The sequence below is a fragment of the Pleurodeles waltl genome, unplaced genomic scaffold, assembly GCF_031143425.1.
Source record: "Pleurodeles waltl isolate 20211129_DDA unplaced genomic scaffold, aPleWal1.hap1.20221129 scaffold_214, whole genome shotgun sequence".
NCBI lineage: Eukaryota > Metazoa > Chordata > Amphibia > Caudata > Salamandridae > Pleurodeles > Pleurodeles waltl.
Window position 1 is genome coordinate 185,063 of NW_027149920.1, and position 26,072 is coordinate 211,134.

Here is a 26,072-nt window from a genome sequence, read left to right on the forward strand (position 1 = left end):
TGGGGACAGGGGCTATGGGCTCAGGGAACAGCTACCACAATGCAACCTCGGGTGTGGGGATGCCACTCATTGCGGGTACTGCCCTGGGATTTCCTTTTAGAAAGAATCGCTGGTTAAAGTGTAGAGCACAAAAAAACCTACTCCTCGATTACACTATTAGATAACATCCTTTAACTGCCCCACCCACCCTGTGTGAGTCTCACCCACTTCCCGCCTGCTCCCTCTAGTCTGAGAGTTGTATCTCCACAAAAAACACACAATGGGGCTCAATGAGCTGCTCATGTCTGACATGGACACCTAAGCAGTGCTGGATTCACAACCTGAAAGCCTGCAAAGGAGTGTGCCCGGCAGAAGATAAGCTGCCTGGCAACTCAGAACCTTCTTCTAAGAGAAGTAAGACATGTCACAATGGAGTCTAAGCCTACCTGTCTTATGCCAGGACCTTAGAGCTGCAGGCAGGAGCACAAAGGTAAAAACATATATTGAGTCCCAACACGCTCACTGCGGTGGTTGGTCTCTGTGGCGCAATCGGTTAGCGCGTTCGGCTGTTAACCGAAAGGTTGGTGGTTCAAGCCCACCCAGGGACGTATGCTTTTGCCTACATCAAGTCCTGAATTAAAACACAGCTGTCTGGCTTTGCTCTTAGAGCTCTCGCTTTGCCTGCGTGACATGCTCTATCTCAACATTTCTATCTTCTCTCATCTCTTCACCTCTAGTCATTTCCACCAATAGGACTGGAAACGGGACATCAAGTCCTGAATTAAAACACAGCTGTCTGGCTTTGCTCTTAGAGCTCTCGCTTTGCCTGCGTGACATGCTCTATCTCAACATTTCTATCTTCTCTCATCTCTTCACCTCTAGTCATTTCCACCAATAGGACTGGAAACGGGACACCAAGCCTTCTACTTTAACCACAGGCGTACTGAGGGCCAATAACAGGCACAGAAGCATTTCTTGATCCGGGGCTGAGAACTGCATGCACAGGGACCTCGTGGCGCAACGGTAGCGCGTCTGACTCCAGATCAGAAGGTTGTGTGTTCAAATCACGTCGGGGTCACTCTTTGACATTTTTTTCCCCACCAAGTCTATATCTCTGACTTCTAAAGCAAAGCCAAAAGAAGGGCGCTTTGCATTGGCCGGGAATCGAACCCGGGCCTCGCGCGTGGCAGGCGAGAATTCAACCACTGAACCACCAATGCTTCACTTACATATCCTGAGCAGAGAGCCCTGCCGTAGACAGTAGTGACGAGGCCCATGCATTTGCATGGGACACCTATGAACAAAGTTTGCATGGCAAGCCTTGGACTGCCAAACGTTCACATGCTGATGGCAGGAATCAGATGCAGGAGACTGAAACTATGAATGTTTCTGCTTTTGCTAAGGACAGTGGTTTGGGGCCAGTATTGTGCTTGACAGAGCACGACATCAGCCTGCTCTCTGGCTGCTCCCGGGAGAAGTGGCTGACAGAAAGCACCCTCCAGACCACCAGCAATCTTGTGTTTCACAACATGCCACTGTCACTGGACTTTCCTTCTGGGAAAGCCTAGTCACTGACCTGGCCAGATTCCCTGTCCTCCCCAAAATCCTGGGGAGAAACGGTCAGAGTTCTGCGTCCTGCGCCCTCTTTCGCGTCCCTAACGCGCTCCCAACGCGCCCTACAGCCCTGGTCGGGCACAGCCCTGGTCGGGCTCATACCAATGGGGCCTCTGCCGAGGAAGAGCCCCGGAAGCCTAGGGCCAGGCCTATTGCACAGGCATCTTAGACCAGGCCATTCCGGGATTGCTGTGTTATACGTCCTGCCCTTCAACACTCCTGGGAGGGCTTTCCCTGAGAACCCTCATGTCTCTGCCTATTCCAGGAGGCTGTGGTTCTATGCAAAATAGGGGGTGCACCACGGGCCGTCCCCTTTCCTCTCTCTCGCCAATATCTTTCACCAAAGCTGAGCCCTGCAGGTAAATGTATCTATCTGGCTGAGGGGCCAGGGAGGGCCTTTGCCTGCAGTCTTATAAGCCAGAGTGCAGAGAAGGCAGCAGCTCTGGGACCGGGACTCTGCTCAAAGACATATCTAACATGCCACAGTGGAGCTGAGATGGGCAAGACACGTGTGTCACAGGCTGGCAGCACACCAAGACAGTGGCAGGAAACTATGCTAACAAGGAAAGAGAAAAGTCACGTGTCTCGTGGCCTTCCCACCATTAGACAGTAGTCTGCGCAAGAAAACATCCAACAGTGACAGGACAACCAAGCAAATGACAAACGGCGTGCTGAATAAAGTCATCTTACATGACATTTCGTACAAAGGCCCAGATCATGGGGATGATCGCGCAGCAGAAGCAGCAAGTATCAGAGCCACCGAACCTGGGGTGAGTTACACGAGGAGAAAGGGCGACATGGGGACAGGGGCTATGGGCTCAGGGAACAGCTACCACAATGCAACCTCGGGTGTGGGGATGCCACTCATTGCGGGTACTGCCCTGGGATTTCCTTTTAGAAAGAATCGCTGGTTAAAGTGTAGTGCACAAAAAAAACAACTCCTCGATTACACTATTAGATAACATCCTTTAACTGCCCCACCCACGCTGTGTGAGTCTCACCCACTTCCCGCCTGCTCCCTCTAGTCTGAGAGTTGTATCTCCACAAAAAACACACAGTGGGGCTCAATGAGCTGCTCATGTCTGACATGGACACCTAAGCAGTGCTGGACTCACAACCTGAAAGCCTGCAAAGGACAGTGTGCCCGGCAGAAGATAAGCTGCCTGGCAACTCAGAACCTTCTTCTAAGAGAAGTAAGACATGTCACAATGGAGTCTAAGCCTACCTGTCTTATGCCAGGACCTTAGAGCTGCAGGCAGGAGCACAAAGGTAAAAACATATATTGAGTCCCAACACGCTCACTGCGGTGGTTGGTCTCTGTGGCGCAATCGGTTAGCGTGTTCGGCTGTTAACCGAAAGGTTGGTGGTTCAAGCCCACCCAGGGACGTATGCTTTTGCCTACATCAAGTCCTGAATTAAAACACAGCTGTCTGGCTTTGCTCTTAGAGCTCTCGCTTTGCCTGCGTGACATGCTCTATCTCAACATTTCTATCTTCTCTCATCTCTTCACCTCTAGTCATTTCCACCAATAGGACTGGAAACGGGACATCAAGTCCTGAATTAAAACACAGCTGTCTGGCTTTGCTCTTAGAGCTCTCGCTTTGCCTGCGTGACATGCTCTATCTCAACATTTCTATCTTCTCTCATCTCTTCACCTCTAGTCATTTCCAGAAACGGGCCACACAGCCTTCTACTTTAACCACAGGCGTACTGAGGGCCAATAAAAGGCACAGAAGCATTTCTTGATCCGGGGCTGAGAACTGCATGCACAGGGACCTCGTGGCGCAACGGTAGCGCGTCTGACTCCAGATCAGAAGTTTGCGTGTTCAAATCACGTCGGGGTCACTCTTTGACATTTTTTTCCCCACCAAGTCTATATCTCTGACTTCTAAAGCAAAGCCAAAAGAAGGGCGCTTTGCATTGGCCGGGAATCGAACCCGGGCCTCCCGCGTGGCAGGCGAGAATTCTACCACTGAACCACCAATGCTTCACTTACATAGGCTGAGCAGAGAGCCCTGCCGTAGACAGTAGTGACGAGGCCCATGCATTCGCATGGGACACCTATGAACAAAGTTTGCATGGCAAGCCTTGGACTGCCAAACGTTCACATGCTGATGGCAGGAATCAGATGCAGGAGACTGAAACTATGAATGTTTCTGCTTTTGCTAAGGACAGTGGTTTGGGGCCAGTATTGTGCTTGACAGAGCACGACATCAGCCTGCTCTCTGGCTGCTCCCGGGAGAAGTGGCTGACAGAAAGCACCCTCCAGACCACCAGCAATCTTGTGTTTCACAACATGCCACTGTCACTGGACTTTCCTTCTGGGAAAGCCTAGTCACTGACCTGGCCAGATTCCCTGTCCTCCCCAAAATCCTGGGGAGAAACGGTCAGAGTTCTGCGTCCTGCGCCCTCTTTCGCGTCCCTAACGCGCTCCCAACGCGCCCTACAGCCCTGGTCGGGCACAGCCCTGGTCGGGCTCATACCACTGGGGCCTCTGCCGAGGAAGAGCCCCGGAAGCCTAGGGCCAGGCCTATTGCACAGGCATCTTAGACCAGGCCATTCCGGGATTGCTGTGTTATACGTCCTGCCCTTCAACACTCCTGGGAGGGCTTTCCCTGAGAACCCTCATGTCTCTGCCTATTCCAGGAGGCTGTGGTTCTATGCAAAATAGGGGGTGCACCACGGGCCGTCCCCTTTCCTCTCTCTCGCCAATATCTTTCACCAAAGCTGAGCCCTGCAGGTAAATGTATCTATCTGGCTGAGGGGCCAGGGAGGGCCTTTGCCTGCAGTCTTATAAGCCAGAGTGCAGAGAAGGCAGCAGCTCTGGGACCGGGACTCTGCTCAAAGACATATCTAACATGCCACAGTGGAGCTGAGATGGGCAAGACACGTGTGTCACAGGCTGGCAGCACACCAAGACAGTGGCAGGAAACTATGCTAACAAAGAAAGAGAAAAGTCACGTGTCTCGTGGCCTTCCCACCATTAGACAGTAGTCTGCGCAAGAAAACATCCAACAGTGACAGGACAACCAAGCAAATGACAAACGGCGTGCTGAATAAAGTCATCTTACATGACATTTCGTACAAAGGCCCAGATCATGGGGATGATCGCGCAGCATAAGCAGCAAGTATCAGAGCCACCGAACCTGGGGTGAGTTACACGAGGAGAAAGGGCGACATGGGGACAGGGGCTATGGGCTCAGGGAACAGCTACCACAATGCAACCTCGGGTGTGGGGATGCCACTCATTGCGGGTACTGCCCTGGGATTTCCTTTTAGAAAGAATCGCTGGTTAAAGTGTAGTGCACAAAAAAAACAACTCCTCGATTACACTATTAGATAACATCCTTTAACTGCCCCACCCACGCTGTGTGAGTCTCACCCACTTCCCGCCTGCTCCCTCTAGTCTGAGAGTTGTATCTCCACAAAAAACACACAGTGGGGCTCAATGAGCTGCTCATGTCTGACATGGACACCTAAGCAGTGCTGGATTCACAACCTGAAAGCCTGCAAAGGAAAGTGTGCCCGGCAGAAGATAAGCTGCCTGGCAACTCAGAACCTTCTTCTAAGAGAAGTAAGACATGTCACAATGGAGTCTAAGCCTACCTGTCTTATGCCAGGACCTTAGAGCTGCAGGCAGGAGCACAAAGGTAAAAACATATATTGAGTCCCAACACGCTCACTGCGGTGGTTGGTCTCTGTGGCGCAATCGGTTAGCGTGTTCGGCTGTTAACCGAAAGGTTGGTGGTTCAAGCCCACCCAGGGACGTATGCTTTTGCCTACATCAAGTCCTGAATTAAAACACAGCTGTCTGGCTTTGCTCTTAGAGCTCTCGATTTGCCTGCGTGACATGCTCTATCTCAACATTTCTATCTTCTCTCATCTCTTCACCTCTAGTCATTTCCACCAATAGGACTGGAAACGGGACACCAAGCCTTCTACTTTAACCACAGGCGTACTGAGGGCCAATAAAAGGCACAGAAGCATTTCTTGATCCGGGGCTGAGAACTGCATGCACAGGGACCTCGTGGCGCAACGGTAGCGCGTCTGACTCCAGATCAGAAGTTTGCGTGTTCAAATCACGTCGGGGTCACTCTTTGACATTTTTTTCCCCACCAAGTCTATATCTCTGACTTCTAAAGCAAAGCCAAAAGAAGGGCGCTTTGCATTGGCCGGGAATCGAACCCGGGCCTCCCGCGTGGCAGGCGAGAATTCTACCACTGAACCACCAATGCTTCACTTACATAGGCTGAGCAGAGAGCCCTGCCGTAGACAGTAGTGATGAGGCCCATGCATTCGCATGGGACACCTATGAACAAAGTTTGCATGGCAAGCCTTGGACTGCCAAACGTTCACATGCTGATGGCAGGAATCAGATGCAGGAGACTGAAACTATGAATGTTTCTGCTTTTGCTAAGGACAGTGGTTTGGGGCCAGTGTTGTGCTTGACAGAGCACGACATCAGCCTGCTCTCTGGCTGCTCCCGGGAGAAGTGGCTGACAGAAAGCACCCTCCAGACCACCAGCAATCTTGTGTTTCACAACATGCCACTGTCACTGGACTTTCCTTCTGGGAAAGCCTAGTCACTGACCTGGCCAGATTCCCTGTCCTCCCCAAAATCCTGGGGAGAAACGGGCAGAGTTCTGCGCCCTGCGCCCTCTTTCGCGTCCCTAACGCGCTCCCAATGCGCCCTACAGCCCTGGTCGGGCACAGCCCTGGTCGGGCTCATACCACTGGGGCCTCTGCCGAGGAAGAGCCCCGGAAGCCTAGGGCCAGGCCTATTGCACAGGCATCTTAGACCAGGCCATTCCGGGATTGCTGTGTTTCACGTCCTGCCCTTCAACACTCCTGGGAGGGCTTTCCCTGAGAACCCTCATGTCTCTGCCCTCCCAGGAGGCTGTGGTTCTATGCAAAATAGGGGGTGCACCACGGGCCGTCCCCTTTCCTCTCTCTCGCCAATATCTTTCACCAAAGCTGAGCCCTGCAGGTAAATGTATCTATCTGGCTGAGGGGCCAGGGAGGGCCTTTGCCTGCAGTCTTACAAGCCAGAGTGCAGAGAAGGCAGCAACTCTGGGACCGGGACTCTGCTCAAAGGCATATCTAACATGCCACAGTGGAGCTGAGATGGGCAAGACACGTGTCTCACAGGCTGGCAGCACACCAAGACAGTGGCAGGAAACTATGCTAACAAGGAAAGAGAAAAGTCACGTGTCTCGTGGCCTTCCCACCATTAGACAGTAGTCTGCGCAAGAAAACATCCAACAGTGACAGGACAACCAAGCAAATGACAAACGCCGTGCTGAATAAAGTCATCTTACATGACATTTCGTACAAAGGCCCAGATCATGGGGATGATCGCGCAGCAGAAGCAGCAAGTATCAGAGCCACCGAACCTGGGGTGAGTTATACGAGGAGAAAGGGCGACATGGGGACAGGGGCTATGGGCTCAGGGAACAGCTACCACAATGCAACCTCGGGTGTGGGGATGCCACTCATTGCGGGTACTGCCCTGGGATTTCCTTTTAGAAAGAATCGCTGGTTAAAGTGTAGAGCACAAAAAAACCTACTCCTCGATTACACTATTAGATAACATCCTTTAACTGCCCCACCCACCCTGTGTGAGTCTCACCCACTTCCCGCCTGCTCCCTCTAGTCTGAGAGTTGTATCTCCACAAAAAACACACAATGGGGCTCAATGAGCTGCTCATGTCTGACATGGACACCTAAGCAGTGCTGGATTCACAACCTGAAAGCCTGCAAAGGAGTGTGCCCGGCAGAAGATAAGCTGCCTGGCAACTCAGAACCTTCTTCTAAGAGAAGTAAGACATGTCACAATGGAGTCTAAGCCTACCTGTCTTATGCCAGGACCTTAGAGCTGCAGGCAGGAGCACAAAGGTAAAAACATATATTGAGTCCCAACACACTCACTGCAGTGGTTGGTCTCTGTGGCGCAATCGGTTAGCACGTTCGGCTGTTAACTGAAAAGCTGGTGGTTCAAGCCCACCCAGGGACGTATGCTTTTGCCTACATCAAGTCCTGAATTAAAACACAGCTGTCTGGCTTTGCTCTTAGAGCTCTCGCTTTGCCTGCGTGACATGCTCTATCTCAACATTTCTATCTTCTCTCATCTCTTCACCTCTAGTCATTTCCACCAATAGGACTGGAAACGGGACATCAAGTCCTGAATTAAAACACAGCTGTCTGGCTTTGCTCTTAGAGCTCTCGCTTTGCCTGCGTGACATGCTCTATCTCAACATTTCTATCTTCTCTCATCTCTTCACCTCTAGTTTTTTCCACCAATAGGACTGGAAACGGGCCACCAAGCCTTCTACTTTAACCACAGGCGTACTGAGGGCCAATAAAAGGCACAGAAGCATTTCTTGATCCGGGGCTGAGAACTGCATGCACAGGGACCTCGTGGCGCAACGGTAGCGCGTCTGACTCCAGATCAGAAGTTTGCGTGTTCAAATCACGTCGGGGTCACTCTTTGACATTTTTTTCCCCACCAAGTCTATATCTCTGACTTCTAAAGCAAAGCCAAAAGAAGGGCGCTTTGCATTGGCCGGGAATCGAACCCGGGCCTCCCGCGTGGCCGGCGAGAATTCTACCACTGAACCACCAATGCTTCACTTACATAGCCTGAGCAGAGAGCCCTGCCGTAGACAGTAGTGATGAGGCCCATGCATTCGCATGGGACACCTATGAACAAAGTTTGCATGGCAAGCCTTGGACTGCCAAACGTTCACATGCTGATGGCAGGAATCAGATGCAGGAGACTGAAACTATGAATGTTTCTGCTTTTGCTAAGGACAGTGGTTTGGGGCCAGTGTTGTGCTTGACAGAGCATGACATCAGCCTGCTCTCTGGCTGCTCCCGGGAGAAGTGGCTGACAGAAAGCACCCTCCAGACCACCAGCAATCTTGTGTTTCACAACATGCCACTGTCACTGGACTTTCCTTCTGGGAAAGCCTAGTCACTGACCTGGCCAGATTCCCTGTCCTCCCCAAAATCCTGGGGAGAAACGGGCAGAGTTCTGCGCCCTGCGCCCTCTTTCGCGTCCCTAACGCGCTCCCAACGCGCCCTACAGCCCTGGTCGGGCACAGCCCTGGTCGGGCTCATACCACTGGGGCCTCTGCCGAGGAAGAGCCCCGGAAGCCTAGGGCCAGGCCTATTGCACAGGCATCTTAGACCAGGCCATTCCGGGATTGCTGTGTTTCACGTCCTGCCCTTCAACACTCCTGGGAGGGCTTTCCCTGAGAACCCTCATGTCTCTGCCCTCCCAGGAGGCTGTGGTTCTATGCAAAATAGGGGGTGCACCACGGGCCGTCCCCTTTCCTCTCTCTCGCCAATATCTTTCACCAAAGCTGAGCCCTGCAGGTAAATGTATCTATCTGGCTGAGGGGCCAGGGAGGGCCTTTGCCTGCAGTCTTACAAGCCAGAGTGCAGAGAAGGCAGCAACTCTGGGACCGGGACTCTGCTCAAAGGCATATCTAACATGCCACAGTGGAGCTGAGATGGGCAAGACACGTGTCTCACAGGCTGGCAGCACACCAAGACAGTGGCAGGAAACTATGCTAACAAGGAAAGAGAAAAGTCACGTATCTCGTGGCCTTCCCACCATTACACAGTAGTCTGCGCAAGAAAACATCCAACAGTGACAGGACAACCAAGCAAATGACAAACGCCGTGCTGAATAAAGTCATCTTACATGACATTTCGTACAAAGGCCCAGATCATGGGGATGATCGCGCAGCAGAAGCAGCAAGTATCAGAGCCACCGAACCTGGGGTGAGTTACACGAGGAGAAAGGGCGACATGGGGACAGGGGCTATGGGCTTAGGGAACAGCTACCACAATGCAACCTCGGGTGTGGGGATGCCACTCATTGCGGGTACTGCCCTGGGATTTCCTTTTAGAAAGAATCGCTGGTTAAAGTGTAGTGCACAAAAAACCCAACTCCTCGATTACACTATTAGATAACATCCTTTAACTGCCCCACCCACCCTGTGTGAGTCTCACCCACTTCCCGCCTGCTCCCTCTAGTCTGAGAGTTGTATCTCCACAAAAAACACACAGTGGGGCTCAATGAGCTGCTCATGTCTGGCATGGACACCTAAGCAGTGCTGGATTCACAACCTGAAAGCCTGCAAAGGAAAGTGTGCCCGGCAGAAGATAAGCTGCCTGGCAACTCAGAACCTTCTTCTAAGAGAAGTAAGACATGTCACAATGGAGTCTAAGCCTACCTGTCTTATGCCAGGACCTTAGAGCTGCAGGCAGGAGCACAAAGGTAAAAACATATATTGAGTCCCAACACGCTCACTGCGGTGGTTGGTCTCTGTGTCGCAATCGGTTAGCGCGTTCGGCTGTTAACCGAAAGGTTGGTGGTTCAAGCCCACCCAGGGACGTATGCTTTTGCCTACATCAAGTCCTGAATTAAAACACAGCTGTCTGGCTTTGCTCTTAGAGCTCTCGCTTTGCCTGCGTGACATGCTCTATCTCAACATTTCTATCTTCTCTCATCTCTTCACCTCTAGTCATTTCCACCAATAGGACTGGAAACGGGACATCAAGTCCTGAATTAAAACACAGCTGTCTGGCTTTGCTCTTAGAGCTCTCGCTTTGCCTGCGTGACATGCTCTATCTCAACATTTCTATCTTCTCTCATCTCTTCACCTCTAGTCATTTCCACCAATAGGACTGGAAACGGGACACCAAGCCTTCTACTTTAACCACAGGCGTACTGAGGGCCAATAACAGGCACAGAAGCATTTCTTGATCCGGGGCTGAGAACTGCATGCACAGGGACCTCGTGGCGCAACGGTAGCGCGTCTGACTCCAGATCAGAAGGTTGTGTGTTCAAATCACGTCGGGGTCACTCTTTGACATTTTTTTCCCCACCAAGTCTATATCTCTGACTTCTAAAGCAAAGCCAAAAGAAGGGCGCTTTGCATTGGCCGGGAATCGAACCCGGGCCTCGCGCGTGGCAGGCGAGAATTCTACCACTGAACCACCAATGCTTCACTTACATATCCTGAGCAGAGAGCCCTGCCGTAGACAGTAGTGACGAGGCCCATGCATTCGCATGGGACACCTATGAACAAAGTTTGCATGGCAAGCCTTGGACTGCCAAACGTTCACATGCTGATGGCAGGAATCAGATGCAGGAGACTGAAACTATGAATGTTTCTGCTTTTGCTAAGGACAGTGGTTTGGGGCCAGTATTGTGCTTGACAGAGCACGACATCAGCCTGCTCTCTGGCTGCTCCCGGGAGAAGTGGCTGACAGAAAGCACCCTCCAGACCACCAGCAATCTTGTGTTTCACAACATGCCACTGTCACTGGACTTTCCTTCTGGGAAAGCCTAGTCACTGACCTGGCCAGATTCCCTGTCCTCCCCAAAATCCTGGGGAGAAACGGTCAGAGTTCTGCGTCCTGCGCCCTCTTTCGCGTCCCTAACGCGCTCCCAACGCGCCCTACAGCCCTGGTCGGGCACAGCCCTGGTCGGGCTCATACCACTGGGGCCTCTGCCGAGGAAGAGCCCCGGAAGCCTAGGGCCAGGCCTATTGCACAGGCATCTTAGACCAGGCCATTCCGGGATTGCTGTGTTATACGTCCTGCCCTTCAACACTCCTGGGAGGGCTTTCCCTGAGAACCCTCATGTCTCTGCCTATTCCAGGAGGCTGTGGTTCTATGCAAAATAGGGGGTGCACCACGGGCCGTCCCCTTTCCTCTCTCTCGCCAATATCTTTCACCAAAGCTGAGCCCTGCAGGTAAATGTATCTATCTGGCTGAGGGGCCAGGGAGGGCCTTTGCCTGCAGTCTTATAAGCCAGAGTGCAGAGAAGGCAGCAGCTCTGGGACCGGGACTCTGCTCAAAGACATATCTAACATGCCACAGTGGAGCTGAGATGGGCAAGACACGTGTGTCACAGGCTGGCAGCACACCAAGACAGTGGCAGGAAACTATGCTAACAAGGAAAGAGAAAAGTCACGTGTCTCGTGGCCTTCCCACCATTAGACAGTAGTCTGCGCAAGAAAACATCCAACAGTGACAGGACAACCAAGCAAATGACAAACGGCGTGCTGAATAAAGTCATCTTACATGACATTTCGTACAAAGGCCCAGATCATGGGGATGATCGCGCAGCAGAAGCAGCAAGTATCAGAGCCACCGAACCTGGGGTGAGTTACACGAGGAGAAAGGGCGACATGGGGACAGGGGCTATGGGCTCAGGGAACAGCTACCACAATGCAACCTCGGGTGTGGGGATGCCACTCATTGCGGGTACTGCCCTGGGATTTCCTTTTAGAAAGAATCGCTGGTTAAAGTGTAGTGCACAAAAAAAACAACTCCTCGATTACACTATTAGATAACATCCTTTAACTGCCCCACCCACGCTGTGTGAGTCTCACCCACTTCCCGCCTGCTCCCTCTAGTCTGAGAGTTGTATCTCCACAAAAAACACACAGTGGGGCTCAATGAGCTGCTCATGTCTGACATGGACACCTAAGCAGTGCTGGACTCACAACCTGAAAGCCTGCAAAGGACAGTGTGCCCGGCAGAAGATAAGCTGCCTGGCAACTCAGAACCTTCTTCTAAGAGAAGTAAGACATGTCACAATGGAGTCTAAGCCTACCTGTCTTATGCCAGGACCTTAGAGCTGCAGGCAGGAGCACAAAGGTAAAAACATATATTGAGTCCCAACACGCTCACTGCGGTGGTTGGTCTCTGTGGCGCAATCGGTTAGCGTGTTCGGCTGTTAACCGAAAGGTTGGTGGTTCAAGCCCACCCAGGGACGTATGCTTTTGCCTACATCAAGTCCTGAATTAAAACACAGCTGTCTGGCTTTGCTCTTAGAGCTCTCGCTTTGCCTGCGTGACATGCTCTATCTCAACATTTCTATCTTCTCTCATCTCTTCACCTCTAGTCATTTCCACCAATAGGACTGGAAACGGGACACCAAGCCTTCTACTTTAACCACAGGCGTACTGAGGGCCAATAAAAGGCACAGAAGCATTTCTTGATCCGGGGCTGAGAACTGCATGCACAGGGACCTTGTGGCGCAACGGTAGCGCGTCTGACTCCAGATCAGAAGTTTGCGTGTTCAAATCACGTCGGGGTCACTCTTTGACATTTTTTTCCCCACCAAGTCTATATCTCTGACTTCTAAAGCAAAGCCAAAAGAAGGGCGCTTTGCATTGGCCGGGAATCGAACCCGGGCCTCCCGCGTGGCAGGCGAGAATTCTACCACTGAACCACCAATGCTTCACTTACATAGGCTGAGCAGAGAGCCCTGCCGTAGACAGTAGTGATGAGGCCCATGCATTCGCATGGGACACCTATGAACAAAGTTTGCATGGCAAGCCTTGGACTGCCAAACGTTCACATGCTGATGGCAGGAATCAGATGCAGGAGACTGAAACTATGAATGTTTCTGCTTTTGCTAAGGACAGTGGTTTGGGGCCAGTGTTGTGCTTGACAGAGCACGACATCAGCCTGCTCTCTGGCTGCTCCCGGGAGAAGTGGCTGACAGAAAGCACCCTCCAGACCACCAGCAATCTTGTGTTTCACAACATGCCACTGTCACTGGACTTTCCTTCTGGGAAAGCCTAGTCACTGACCTGGCCAGATTCCCTGTCCTCCCCAAAATCCTGGGGAGAAACGGGCAGAGTTCTGCGCCCTGCGCCCTCTTTCGCGTCCCTAACGCGCTCCCAATGCGCCCTACAGCCCTGGTCGGGCACAGCCCTGGTCGGGCTCATACCACTGGGGCCTCTGCCGAGGAAGAGCCCCGGAAGCCTAGGGCCAGGCCTATTGCACAGGCATCTTAGACCAGGCCATTCCGGGATTGCTGTGTTTCACGTCCTGCCCTTCAACACTCCTGGGAGGGCTTTCCCTGAGAACCCTCATGTCTCTGCCCTCCCAGGAGGCTGTGGTTCTATGCAAAATAGGGGGTGCACCACGGGCCGTCCCCTTTCCTCTCTCTCGCCAATATCTTTCACCAAAGCTGAGCCCTGCAGGTAAATGTATCTATCTGGCTGAGGGGCCAGGGAGGGCCTTTGCCTGCAGTCTTACAAGCCAGAGTGCAGAGAAGGCAGCAACTCTGGGACCGGGACTCTGCTCAAAGGCATATCTAACATGCCACAGTGGAGCTGAGATGGGCAAGACACGTGTCTCACAGGCTGGCAGCACACCAAGACAGTGGCAGGAAACTATGCTAACAAGGAAAGAGAAAAGTCATGTGTCTCGTGGCCTTCCCACCATTAGACAGTAGTCTGCGCAAGAAAACATCCAACAGTGACAGGACAACCAAGCAAATGACAAACGCCGTGCTGAATAAAGTCATCTTACATGACATTTCGTACAAAGGCCCAGATCATGGGGATGATCGCGCAGCAGAAGCAGCAAGTATCAGAGCCACCGAACCTGGGGTGAGTTATACGAGGAGAAAGGGCGACATGGGGACAGGGGCTATGGGCTCAGGGAACAGCTACCACAATGCAACCTCGGGTGTGGGGATGCCACTCATTGCGGGTACTGCCCTGGGATTTCCTTTTAGAAAGAATCGCTGGTTAAAGTGTAGAGCACAAAAAAACCTACTCCTCGATTACACTATTAGATAACATCCTTTAACTGCCCCACCCACCCTGTGTGAGTCTCACCCACTTCCCGCCTGCTCCCTCTAGTCTGAGAGTTGTATCTCCACAAAAAACACACAATGGGGCTCAATGAGCTGCTCATGTCTGACATGGACACCTAAGCAGTGCTGGATTCACAACCTGAAAGCCTGCAAAGGAGTGTGCCCGGCAGAAGATAAGCTGCCTGGCAACTCAGAACCTTCTTCTAAGAGAAGTAAGACATGTCACAATGGAGTCTAAGCCTACCTGTCTTATGCCAGGACCTTAGAGCTGCAGGCAGGAGCACAAAGGTAAAAACATATATTGAGTCCCAACACACTCACTGCGGTGGTTGGTCTCTGTGGCGCAATCGGTTAGCACGTTCGGCTGTTAACTGAAAAGCTGGTGGTTCAAGCCCACCCAGGGACGTATGCTTTTGCCTACATCAAGTCCTGAATTAAAACACAGCTGTCTGGCTTTGCTCTTAGAGCTCTAGCTTTGCCTGCGTGACATGCTCTATCTCAACATTTCTATCTTCTCTCATCTCTTCACCTCTAGTCATTTCCACCAATAGGACTGGAAACGGGACATCAAGTCCTGAATTAAAACACAGCTGTCTGGCTTTGCTCTTAGAGCTCTCGCTTTGCCTGCGTGACATGCTCTATCTCAACATTTCTATCTTCTCTCATCTCTTCACCTCTAGTTTTTTCCACCAATAGGACTGGAAACGGGCCACCAAGCCTTCTACTTTAACCACAGGCGTACTGAGGGCCAATAAAAGGCACAGAAGCATTTCTTGATCCGGGGCTGAGAACTGCATGCACAGGGACCTCGTGGCGCAACGGTAGCGCGTCTGACTCCAGATCAGAAGTTTGCGTGTTCAAATCACGTCGGGGTCACTCTTTGACATTTTTTTCCCCACCAAGTCTATATCTCTGACTTCTAAAGCAAAGCCAAAAGAAGGGCGCTTTGCATTGGCCGGGAATCGAACCCGGGCCTCCCGCGTGGCCGGCGAGAATTCTACCACTGAACCACCAATGCTTCACTTACATAGCCTGAGCAGAGAGCCCTGCCGTAGACAGTAGTGATGAGGCCCATGCATTCGCATGGGACACCTATGAACAAAGTTTGCATGGCAAGCCTTGGACTGCCAAACGTTCACATGCTGATGGCAGGAATCAGATGCAGGAGACTGAAACTATGAATGTTTCTGCTTTTGCTAAGGACAGTGGTTTGGGGCCAGTGTTGTGCTTGACAGAGCACGACATCAGCCTGCTCTCTGGCTGCTCCCGGGAGAAGTGGCTGACAGAAAGCACCCTCCAGACCACCAGCAATCTTGTGTTTCACAACATGCCACTGTCACTGGACTTTCCTTCTGGGAAAGCGTAGTCACTGACCTGGCCAGATTCCCTGTCCTCCCCAACATCCTGGGGAGAAACGGGCAGAGTTTGGCGCCCTGCGCCCTCTTTCGCGTCCCTAACGCGCTCCCAACGCGCCCTACAGCCCTGGTCGGGCACAGCCCTGGTCGGGCTCATACCACTGGGGCCTCTGCCGAGGAAGAGCCCCGGAAGCCTAGGGCCAGGCCTATTGCACAGGCATCTTAGACCAGGCCATTCCGGGATTGCTGTGTTTCACGTCCTGCCCTTCAACACTCCTGGGAGGGCTTTCCCTGAGAACCCTCATGTCTCTGCCCTCCCAGGAGGCTGTGGTTCTATGCAAAATAGGGGGTGCACCACGGGCCGTCCCCTTTCCTCTCTCTCGCCAATATCTTTCACCAAAGCTGAGCCCTGCAGGTAAATGTATCTATCTGGCTGAGGGGCCAGGGAGGGCCTTTGCCTGCAGTCTTACAAGCCAGAGTGCAGAGAAGGCAGCAACTCTGGGACCGGGACTCTGCTCAAAGACATATCTAACATGCCACAGTGGAGCTGAGATGGGCAAGACACGTGTCCCACAGGCTGGCAGCACACCAAGACAGTGGCAGGAAACTATGCTAACAAGGAAAGAGAAAAGTCACGTGTCTCGTGGCCTTCCCACCATTAGACAGTAGTCTGCACAAGAAAACATCCAACAGTGACAGGACAACCAAGCAAATGACAAACGCCGTGCTGAATAAAGTCATCTTACATGACATTTCGTACAAAGGCCCAGATCATGGGGATGATCGCGCAGCAGAAGCAGCAAGTATCAGAGCCACCGAACCTGGGGTGAGTTACACGAGGAGAAAGGGCGACATGGGGACAGGGGCTATGGGCTCAGGGAACAGCTACCACAATGCAACCTCGGGTGTGGGGATGCCACTCAATGCGGGTACTGCCCTGGGATTTCCTTTTAGAAAGAATCGCTGGTTAAAGTGTAGAGCACAAAAAACCCTACTCCTCGATTACACTATTAGATAACATCCTTTAACTGCCCCACCACCCCTGTGTGAGTCTCACCCACTTCCCGCCTGCTCCCTCTAGTCTGAGAGTTGTATCTCCACAAAAAACACACAATGGGGCTCAATGAGCTGCTCATGTCTGACATGGACACCTAAGCAGTGCTGGATTCACAACCTGAAAGCCTGCAAAGGAAAGTGTGCCCGGCAGAAGATAAGCTGCCTGGCAACTCAGAACCTTCTTCTAAGAGAAGTAAGACATGTCACAATGGAGTCTAAGCCTACCTGTCTTATGCCAGGACCTTAGAGCTGCAGGCAGGAGCACAAAGGTAAAAACATATATTGAGTCCCAACACGCTCACTGCGGTGGTTGGTCTCTGTGGCGCAATCGGTTAGCGTGTTTGGCTGTTAACCGAAAGGTTGGTGGTTCAAGCCCACCCAGGGACGTATGCTTTTGCCTACATCAAGTCCTGAATTAAAACACAGCTGTCTGGCTTTGCTCTTAGAGCTCTCGCTTTGCCTGCGTGACATGCTCTATCTCAACATTTCTATCTTCTCTCATCTCTTCACCTCTAGTCATTTCCACCAATAGGACTGGAAACGGGACACCAAGCCTTCTACTTTAACCACAGGCGTACTGAGGGCCAATAAAAGGCACAGAAGCATTTCTTGATCCGGGGCTGAGAACTGCATGCACAGGGACCTCGTGGCGCAACGGTAGCGCGTCTGACTCCAGATCAGAAGTTTGCGTGTTCAAATCACGTCGGGGTCACTCTTTGACATTTTTTTCCCCACCAAGTCTATATCTCTGACTTCTAAAGCAAAGCCAAAAGAAGGGCGCTTTGCATTGGCCGGGAATCGAACCCGGGCCTCCCGCGTGGCAGGCGAGAATTCTACCACTGAACCACCAATGCTTCACTTACATAGGCTGAGCAGAGAGCCCTGCCGTAGACAGTAGTGATGAGGCCCATGCATTCGCATGGGACACCTATGAACAAAGTTTGCATGGCAAGCCTTGGACTGCCAAACGTTCACATGCTGATGGCAGGAATCAGATGCAGGAGACTGAAACTATGAATGTTTCTGCTTTTGCTAAGGACAGTGGTTTGGGGCCAGTGTTGTGCTTGACAGAGCACGACATCAGCCTGCTCTCTGGCTGCTCCCGGGAGAAGTGGCTGACAGAAAGCACCCTCCAGACCACCAGCAATCTTGTGTTTCACAACATGCCACTGTCACTGGACTTTCCTTCTGGGAAAGCCTAGTCACTGACCTGGCCAGATTCCCTGTCCTCCCCAAAATCCTGGGGAGAAACGGGCAGAGTTCTGCGCCCTGCGCCCTCTTTCGCGTCCCTAACGCGCTCCCAATGCGCCCTACAGCCCTGGTCGGGCACAGCCCTGGTCGGGCTCATACCACTGGGGCCTCTGCCGAGGAAGAGCCCCGGAAGCCTAGGGCCAGGCCTATTGCACAGGCATCTTAGACCAGGCCATTCCGGGATTGCTGTGTTTCACGTCCTGCCCTTCAACACTCCTGGGAGGGCTTTCCCTGAGAACCCTCATGTCTCTGCCCTCCCAGGAGGCTGTGGTTCTATGCAAAATAGGGGGTGCACCACGGGCCGTCCCCTTTCCTCTCTCTCGCCAATATCTTTCACCAAAGCTGAGCCCTGCAGGTAAATGTATCTATCTGGCTGAGGGGCCAGGGAGGGCCTTTGCCTGCAGTCTTACAAGCCAGAGAGCAGAGAAGGCAGCAACTCTGGGACCGGGACTCTGCTCAAAGGCATATCTAACATGCCACAGTGGAGCTGAGATGGGCAAGACACGTGTCTCACAGGCTGGCAGCACACCAAGACAGTGGCAGGAAACTATGCTAACAAGGAAAGAGAAAAGTCACGTGTCTCGTGGCCTTCCCACCATTAGACAGTAGTCTGCGCAAGAAAACATCCAACAGTGACAGGACAACCAAGCAAATGACAAACGCCGTGCTGAATAAAGTCATCTTACATGACATTTCGTACAAAGGCCCAGATCATGGGGATGATCGCGCAGCAGAAGCAGCAAGTATCAGAGCCACCGAACCTGGGGTGAGTTATACGAGGAGAAAGGGCGACATGGGGACAGGGGCTATGGGCTCAGGGAACAGCTACCACAATGCAACCTCGGGTGTGGGGATGCCACTCATTGCGGGTACTGCCCTGGGATTTCCTTTTAGAAAGAATCGCTGGTTAAAGTGTAGAGCACAAAAAAACCTACTCCTCGATTACACTATTAGATAACATCCTTTAACTGCCCCACCCACCCTGTGTGAGTCTCACCCACTTCCCGCCTGCTCCCTCTAGTCTGAGAGTTGTATCTCCACAAAAAACACACAATGGGGCTCAATGAGCTGCTCATGTCTGACATGGACACCTAAGCAGTGCTGGATTCACAACCTGAAAGCCTGCAAAGGAGTGTGCCCGGCAGAAGATAAGCTGCCTGGCAACTCAGAACCTTCTTCTAAGAGAAGTAAGACATGTCACAATGGAGTCTAAGCCTACCTGTCTTATGCCAGGACCTTAGAGCTGCAGGCAGGAGCACAAAGGTAAAAACATATATTGAGTCCCAACACACTCACTGCGGTGGTTGGTCTCTGTGGCGCAATCGGTTAGCACGTTCGGCTGTTAACTGAAAAGCTGGTGGTTCAAGCCCACCCAGGGACGTATGCTTTTGCCTACATCAAGTCCTGAATTAAAACACAGCTGTCTGGCTTTGCTCTTAGAGCTCTCGCTTTGCCTGCGTGACATGCTCTATCTCAACATTTCTATCTTCTCTCATCTCTTCACCTCTAGTCATTTCCACCAATAGGACTGGAAACGGGACATCAAGTCCTGAATTAAAACACAGCTGTCTGGCTTTGCTCTTAGAGCTCTCGCTTTGCCTGCGTGACATGCTCTATCTCAACATTTCTATCTTCTCTCATCTCTTCACCTCTAGTTTTTTCCACCAATAGGACTGGAAATGGGCCACCAAGCCTTCTACTTTAACCACAGGCGTACTGAGGGCCAATAAAAGGCACAGAAGCATTTCTTGATCCGGGGCTGAGAACTGCATGCACAGGGACCTCGTGGAGCAACGGTAGCGCGTCTGACTCCAGATCAGAAGTTTGCGTGTTCAAATCACGTCGGGGTCACTCTTTGACATTTTTTTCCCCACCAAGTCTATATCTCTGACTTCTAAAGCAAAGCCAAAAGAAGGGCGCTTTGCATTGGCCGGGAATCGAACCCGGGCCTCCCGCGTGGCCGGCGAGAATTCTACCACTGAACCACCAATGCTTCACTTACATAGCCTGAGCAGAGAGCCCTGCCGTAGACAGTAGTGATGAGGCCCATGCATTCGCATGGGACACCTATGAACAAAGTTTGCATGGCAAGCCTTGGACTGCCAAACGTTCACATGCTGATGGCAGGAATCAGATGCAGGAGACTGAAACTATGAATGTTTCTGCTTTTGCTAAGGACAGTGGTTTGGGGCCAGTGTTGTGCTTGACAGAGCACGACATCAGCCTGCTCTCTGGCTGCTCCCGGGAGAAGTGGCTGACAGAAAGCACCCTCCAGACCACCAGCAATCTTGTGTTTCACAACATGCCACTGTCACTGGACTTTCCTTCTGGGAAAGCGTAGTCACTGACCTGGCCAGATTCCCTGTCCTCCCCAACATCCTGGGGAGAAACGGGCAGAGTTTGGCGCCCTGCGCCCTCTTTCGCGTCCCTAACGCGCTCCCAACGCGCCCTACAGCCCTGGTCGGGCACAGCCCTGGTCGGGCTCATACCACTGGGGCCTCTGCCGAGGAAGAGCCCCGGAAGCCTAGGGCCAGGCCTATTGCACAGGCATCTTAGACCAGGCCATTCCGGGATTGCTGTGTTTCACGTCCTGCCCTTCAACACTCCTGGGAGGGCTTTCCCTGAGAACCCTCATGTCTCTGCCCTCCCAGGAGGCTGTGGTTCTATGCAAAATAGGGGGTGCACCACGGGCCGTCCCCTTTCCTCTCTCTCGCCAATATCTTTCACCAAAGCTGAGCCCTGCAGGTAAATGTATCTATCTGGCTGAGGGGCCAGGGAGGGCCTTTGCCTGCAGTCTTACAAGCCAGAGTGCAGAGAAGGCAGCAACTCTGGGACCGGGACTCTGCTCAAAGACATATCTAACATGCCACAGTGGAGCTGAGATGGGCAAGACACGTGTCCCACAGGCTGGCAGCACACCAAGACAGTGGCAGGAAACTATGCTAACAAGGAAAGAGAAAAGTCACGTGTCTCGTGGCCTTCCCACCATTAGACAGTAGTCTGCACAAGAAAACATCCAACAGTGACAGGACAACCAAGCAAATGACAAACGCCGTGCTGAATAAAGTCATCTTACATGACATTTCGTACAAAGGCCCAGATCATGGGGATGATCGCGCAGCAGAAGCAGCAAGTATCAGAGCCACCGAACCTGGGGTGAGTTACACGAGGAGAAAGGGCGACATGGGGACAGGGGCTATGGGCTCAGGGAACAGCTACCACAATGCAACCTCGGGTGTGGGGATGCCACTCAATGCGGGTACTGCCCTGGGATTTCCTTTTAGAAAGAATCGCTGGTTAAAGTGTAGAGCACAAAAAACCCTACTCCTCGATTACACTATTAGATAACATCCTTTAACTGCCCCACCACCCCTGTGTGAGTCTCACCCACTTCCCGCCTGCTCCCTCTAGTCTGAGAGTTGTATCTCCACAAAAAACACACAATGGGGCTCAATGAGCTGCTCATGTCTGACATGGACACCTAAGCAGTGCTGGATTCACAACCTGAAAGCCTGCAAAGGAAAGTGTGCCCGGCAGAAGATAAGCTGCCTGGCAACTCAGAACCTTCTTCTAAGAGAAGTAAGACATGTCACAATGGAGTCTAAGCCTACCTGTCTTATGCCAGGACCTTAGAGCTGCAGGCAGGAGCACAAAGGTAAAAACATATATTGAGTCCCAACACGCTCACTGCGGTGGTTGGTCTCTGTGGCGCAATCGGTTAGCGTGTTCGGCTGTTAACCGAAAGGTTGGTGGTTCAAGCCCACCCAGGGACGTATGCTTTTGCCTACATCAAGTCCTGAATTAAAACACAGCTGTCTGGCTTTGCTCTTAGAGCTCTCGCTTTGCCTGCGTGACATGCTCTATCTCAACATTTCTATCTTCTCTCATCTCTTCACCTCTAGTCATTTCCACCAATAGGACTGGAAACGGGACACCAAGCCTTCTACTTTAACCACAGGCGTACTGAGGGCCAATAAAAGGCACAGAAGCATTTCTTGATCCGGGGCTGAGAACTGCATGCACAGGGACCTCGTGGCGCAACGGTAGCGCGTCTGACTCCAGATCAGAAGTTTGCGTGTTCAAATCACGTCGGGGTCACTCTTTGACATTTTTTTCCCCACCAAGTCTATATCTCTGACTTCTAAAGCAAAGCCAAAAGAAGGGCGCTTTGCATTGGCCGGGAATCGAACCCGGGCCTCCCGCGTGGCAGGCGAGAATTCTACCACTGAACCACCAATGCTTCACTTACATAGGCTGAGCAGAGAGCCCTGCCGTAGACAGTAGTGATGAGGCCCATGCATTCGCATGGGACACCTATGAACAAAGTTTGCATGGCAAGCCTTGGACTGCCAAACGTTCACATGCTGATGGCAGGAATCAGATGCAGGAGACTGAAACTATGAATGTTTCTGCTTTTGCTAAGGACAGTGGTTTGGGGCCAGTGTTGTGCTTGACAGAGCACGACATCAGCCTGCTCTCTGGCTGCTCCCGGGAGAAGTGGCTGACAGAAAGCACCCTCCAGACCACCAGCAATCTTGTGTTTCACAACATGCCACTGTCACTGGACTTTCCTTCTGGGAAAGCCTAGTCACTGACCTGGCCAGATTCCCTGTCCTCCCCAAAATCCTGGGGAGAAACGGGCAGAGTTCTGCACCCTGCGCCCTCTTTCGCGTCCCTAACGCGCTCCCAATGCGCCCTACAGCCCTGGTCGGGCACAGCCCTGGTCGGGCTCATACCACTGGGGCCTCTGCCGAGGAAGAGCCCCGGAAGCCTAGGGCCAGGCCTATTGCACAGGCATCTTAGACCAGGCCATTCCGGGATTGCTGTGTTTCACGTCCTGCCCTTCAACACTCCTGGGAGGGCTTTCCCTGAGAACCCTCATGTCTCTGCCCTCCCAGGAGGCTGTGGTTCTATGCAAAATAGGGGGTGCACCACGGGCCGTCCCCTTTCCTCTCTCTCGCCAATATCTTTCACCAAAGCTGAGCCCTGCAGGTAAATGTATCTATCTGGCTGAGGGGCCAGGGAGGGCCTTTGCCTGCAGTCTTACAAGCCAGAGTGCAGAGAAGGCAGCAACTCTGGGACCGGGACTCTGCTCAAAGGCATATCTAACATGCCACAGTGGAGCTGAGATGGGCAAGACACGTGTCTCACAGGCTGGCAGCACACCAAGACAGTGGCAGGAAACTATGCTAACAAGGAAAGAGAAAAGTCACGTGTCTCGTGGCCTTCCCACCATTAGACAGTAGTCTGCGCAAGAAAACATCCAACAGTGACAGGACAACCAAGCAAATGACAAACGCAGTGCTGAATAAAGTCATCTTACATGACATTTCGTACAAAGGCCCAGATCATGGGGATGATCGCGCAGCAGAAGCAGCAAGTATCAGAGCCACCGAACCTGGGGTGAGTTATACGAGGAGAAAGGGCGACATGGGGACAGGGGCTATGGGCTCAGGGAACAGCTACCACAATGCAACCTCGGGTGTGGGGATGCCACTCATTGCGGGTACTGCCCTGGGATTTCCTTTTAGAAAGAATCGCTGGTTAAAGTGTAGAGCACAAAAAAACCTACTCCTCGATTACACTATTAGATAACATCCTTTAACTGCCCCACCCACCCTGTGTGAGTCTCACCCACTTCCCGCCTGCTCCCTCTAGTCTGAGAGTTGTATCTCCACAAAAAACACACAATGGGGCTCAATGAGCTGCTCATGTCTGACATGGACTCCTAAGCAGTGCTGGATTCACAACCTGAAAGCCTGCAAAGGAGTGTGCCCGGCAGAAGATAAGCTGCCTGGCAACTCAGAACCTTCTTCTAAGAGAAGTAAGACATGTCACAATGGAGTCTAAGCCTACCTGTCTTATGCCAGGACCTTAGAGCTGCAGGCAGGAGCACAAAGGTAAAAACATATATTGAGTCCCAACACACTCACTGCGGTGGTTGGTCTCTGTGGCGCAATCGGTTAGCACGTTCGGCTGTTAACTGAAAAGCTGGTGGTTCAAGCCCACCCAGGGACGTATGCTTTTGCCTACATCAAGTCCTGAATTAAAACACAGCTGTCTGGCTTTGCTCTTAGAGCTCTCGCTTTGCCTGCGTGACATGCTCTATCTCAACATTTCTATCTTCTCTCATCTCTTCACCTCTAGTCATTTCCACCAATAGGACTGGAAACGGGACATCAAGTCCTGAATTAAAACACAGCTGTCTGGCTTTGCTCTTAGAGCTCTCGCTTTGCCTGCGTGACATGCTCTATCTCAACATTTCTATCTTCTCTCATCTCTTCACCTCTAGTTTTTTCCACCAATAGGACTGGAAACGGGCCACCAAGCCTTCTACTTTAACCACAGGCGTACTGAGGGCCAATAAAAGGCACAGAAGCATTTCTTGATCCGGGGCTGAGAACTGCATGCACAGGGACCTCGTGGCGCAACGGTAGCGCGTCTGACTCCAGATCAGAAGTTTGCGTGTTCAAATCACGTCGGGGTCACTCTTTGACATTTTTTTCCCCACCAAGTCTATATCTCTGACTTCTAAAGCAAAGCCAAAAGAAGGGCGCTTTGCATTGGCCGGGAATCGAACCCGGGCCTCCTGCGTGGCCGGCGAGAATTCTACCACTGAACCACCAATGCTTCACTTACATAGCCTGAGCAGAGAGCCCTGCCGTAGACAGTAGTGATGAGGCCCATGCATTCGCATGGGACACCTATGAACAAAGTTTGCATGGCAAGCCTTGGACTGCCAAACGTTCACATGCTGATGGCAGGAATCAGATGCAGGAGACTGAAACTATGAATGTTTCTGCTTTTGCTAAGGACAGTGGTTTGGGGCCAGTGTTGTGCTTGACAGAGCACGACATCAGCCTGCTCTCTGGCTGCTCCCGGGAGAAGTGGCTGACAGAAAGCACCCTCCAGACCACCAGCAATCTTGTGTTTCACAACATGCCACTGTCACTGGACTTTCCTTCTGGGAAAGCGTAGTCACTGACCTGGCCAGATTCCCTGTCCTCCCCAACATCCTGGGGAGAAACGGGCAGAGTTTGGCGCCCTGCGCCCTCTTTCGCGTCCCTAACGCGCTCCCAACGCGCCCTACAGCCCTGGTCGGGCACAGCCCTGGTCGGGCTCATACCACTGGGGCCTCTGCCGAGGAAGAGCCCCGGAAGCCTAGGGCCAGGCCTATTGCACAGGCATCTTAGACCAGGCCATTCCGGGATTGCTGTGTTTCACGTCCTGCCCTTCAACACTCCTGGGAGGGCTTTCCCTGAGAACCCTCATGTTTCTGCCCTCCCAGGAGGCTGTGGTTCTATGCAAAATAGGGGGTGCACCACGGGCCGTCCCCTTTCCTCTCTCTCGCCAATATCTTTCACCAAAGCTGAGCCCTGCAGGTAAATGTATCTATCTGGCTGAGGGGCCAGGGAGGGCCTTTGCCTGCAGTCTTACAAGCCAGAGTGCAGAGAAGGCAGCAACTCTGGGACCGGGACTCTGCTCAAAGACATATCTAACATGCCACAGTGGAGCTGAGATGGGCAAGACACGTGTCCCACAGGCTGGCAGCACACCAAGACAGTGGCAGGAAACTATGCTAACAAGGAAAGAGAAAAGTCACGTGTCTCGTGGCCTTCCCACCATTAGACAGTAGTCTGCACAAGAAAACATCCAACAGTGACAGGACAACCAAGCAAATGACAAACGCCGTGCTGAATAAAGTCATCTTACATGACATTTCGTACAAAGGCCCAGATCATGGGGATGATCGCGCAGCAGAAGCAGCAAGTATCAGAGCCACCGAACCTGGGGTGAGTTACACGAGGAGAAAGGGCGACATGGGGACAGGGGCTATGGGCTCAGGGAACAGCTACCACAATGCAACCTCGGGTGTGGGGATGCCACTCAATGCGGGTACTGCCCTGGGATTTCCTTTTAGAAAGAATCGCTGGTTAAAGTGTAGAGCACAAAAAACCCTACTCCTCGATTACACTATTAGATAACATCCTTTAACTGCCCCACCACCCCTGTGTGAGTCTCACCCACTTCCCGCCTGCTCCCTCTAGTCTGAGAGTTGTATCTCCACAAAAAACACACAATGGGGCTCAATGAGCTGCTCATGTCTGACATGGACACCTAAGCAGTGCTGGATTCACAACCTGAAAGCCTGCAAAGGAAAGTGTGCCCGGCAGAAGATA

At 52.3% G+C, this 26,072-nt stretch overlaps 10 non-coding genes across 10 annotated transcripts; 5 read left to right on the plus strand and 5 right to left on the minus strand.

Moving 5' to 3' along the window:
• Window positions 1-513: 513 nt before the first annotated feature.
• Window positions 514-587, plus strand: TRNAN-GUU (transfer RNA asparagine (anticodon GUU)). The gene has a single exon. It is a non-coding gene; the product is annotated as a tRNA-Asn (tRNA).
• Window positions 588-2,906: 2,319 nt separating this feature from the next.
• TRNAN-GUU (transfer RNA asparagine (anticodon GUU)) lies at window positions 2,907-2,980 on the plus strand. The gene has a single exon. It is a non-coding gene; the product is annotated as a tRNA-Asn (tRNA).
• Window positions 2,981-3,509: 529 nt separating this feature from the next.
• TRNAG-GCC (transfer RNA glycine (anticodon GCC)) lies at window positions 3,510-3,580 on the minus strand. The gene has a single exon. It is a non-coding gene; the product is annotated as a tRNA-Gly (tRNA).
• A 1,707-nt stretch (window positions 3,581-5,287) lies between these two features.
• TRNAN-GUU (transfer RNA asparagine (anticodon GUU)) lies at window positions 5,288-5,361 on the plus strand. The gene has a single exon. It is a non-coding gene; the product is annotated as a tRNA-Asn (tRNA).
• Window positions 5,362-5,757: 396 nt separating this feature from the next.
• TRNAG-GCC (transfer RNA glycine (anticodon GCC)) lies at window positions 5,758-5,828 on the minus strand. The gene has a single exon. It is a non-coding gene; the product is annotated as a tRNA-Gly (tRNA).
• Window positions 5,829-12,317: 6,489 nt separating this feature from the next.
• Window positions 12,318-12,391, plus strand: TRNAN-GUU (transfer RNA asparagine (anticodon GUU)). Its single transcript has one exon. It is a non-coding gene; the product is annotated as a tRNA-Asn (tRNA).
• A 396-nt stretch (window positions 12,392-12,787) lies between these two features.
• On the minus strand, window positions 12,788-12,858 carry TRNAG-GCC (transfer RNA glycine (anticodon GCC)). The gene has a single exon. It is a non-coding gene; the product is annotated as a tRNA-Gly (tRNA).
• Window positions 12,859-17,424: 4,566 nt separating this feature from the next.
• TRNAG-GCC (transfer RNA glycine (anticodon GCC)) lies at window positions 17,425-17,495 on the minus strand. Its single transcript has one exon. It is a non-coding gene; the product is annotated as a tRNA-Gly (tRNA).
• A 4,096-nt stretch (window positions 17,496-21,591) lies between these two features.
• Window positions 21,592-21,665, plus strand: TRNAN-GUU (transfer RNA asparagine (anticodon GUU)). The gene has a single exon. It is a non-coding gene; the product is annotated as a tRNA-Asn (tRNA).
• A 396-nt stretch (window positions 21,666-22,061) lies between these two features.
• On the minus strand, window positions 22,062-22,132 carry TRNAG-GCC (transfer RNA glycine (anticodon GCC)). Its single transcript has one exon. It is a non-coding gene; the product is annotated as a tRNA-Gly (tRNA).
• Between the last annotated feature and the right edge of the window lie 3,940 nt (window positions 22,133-26,072).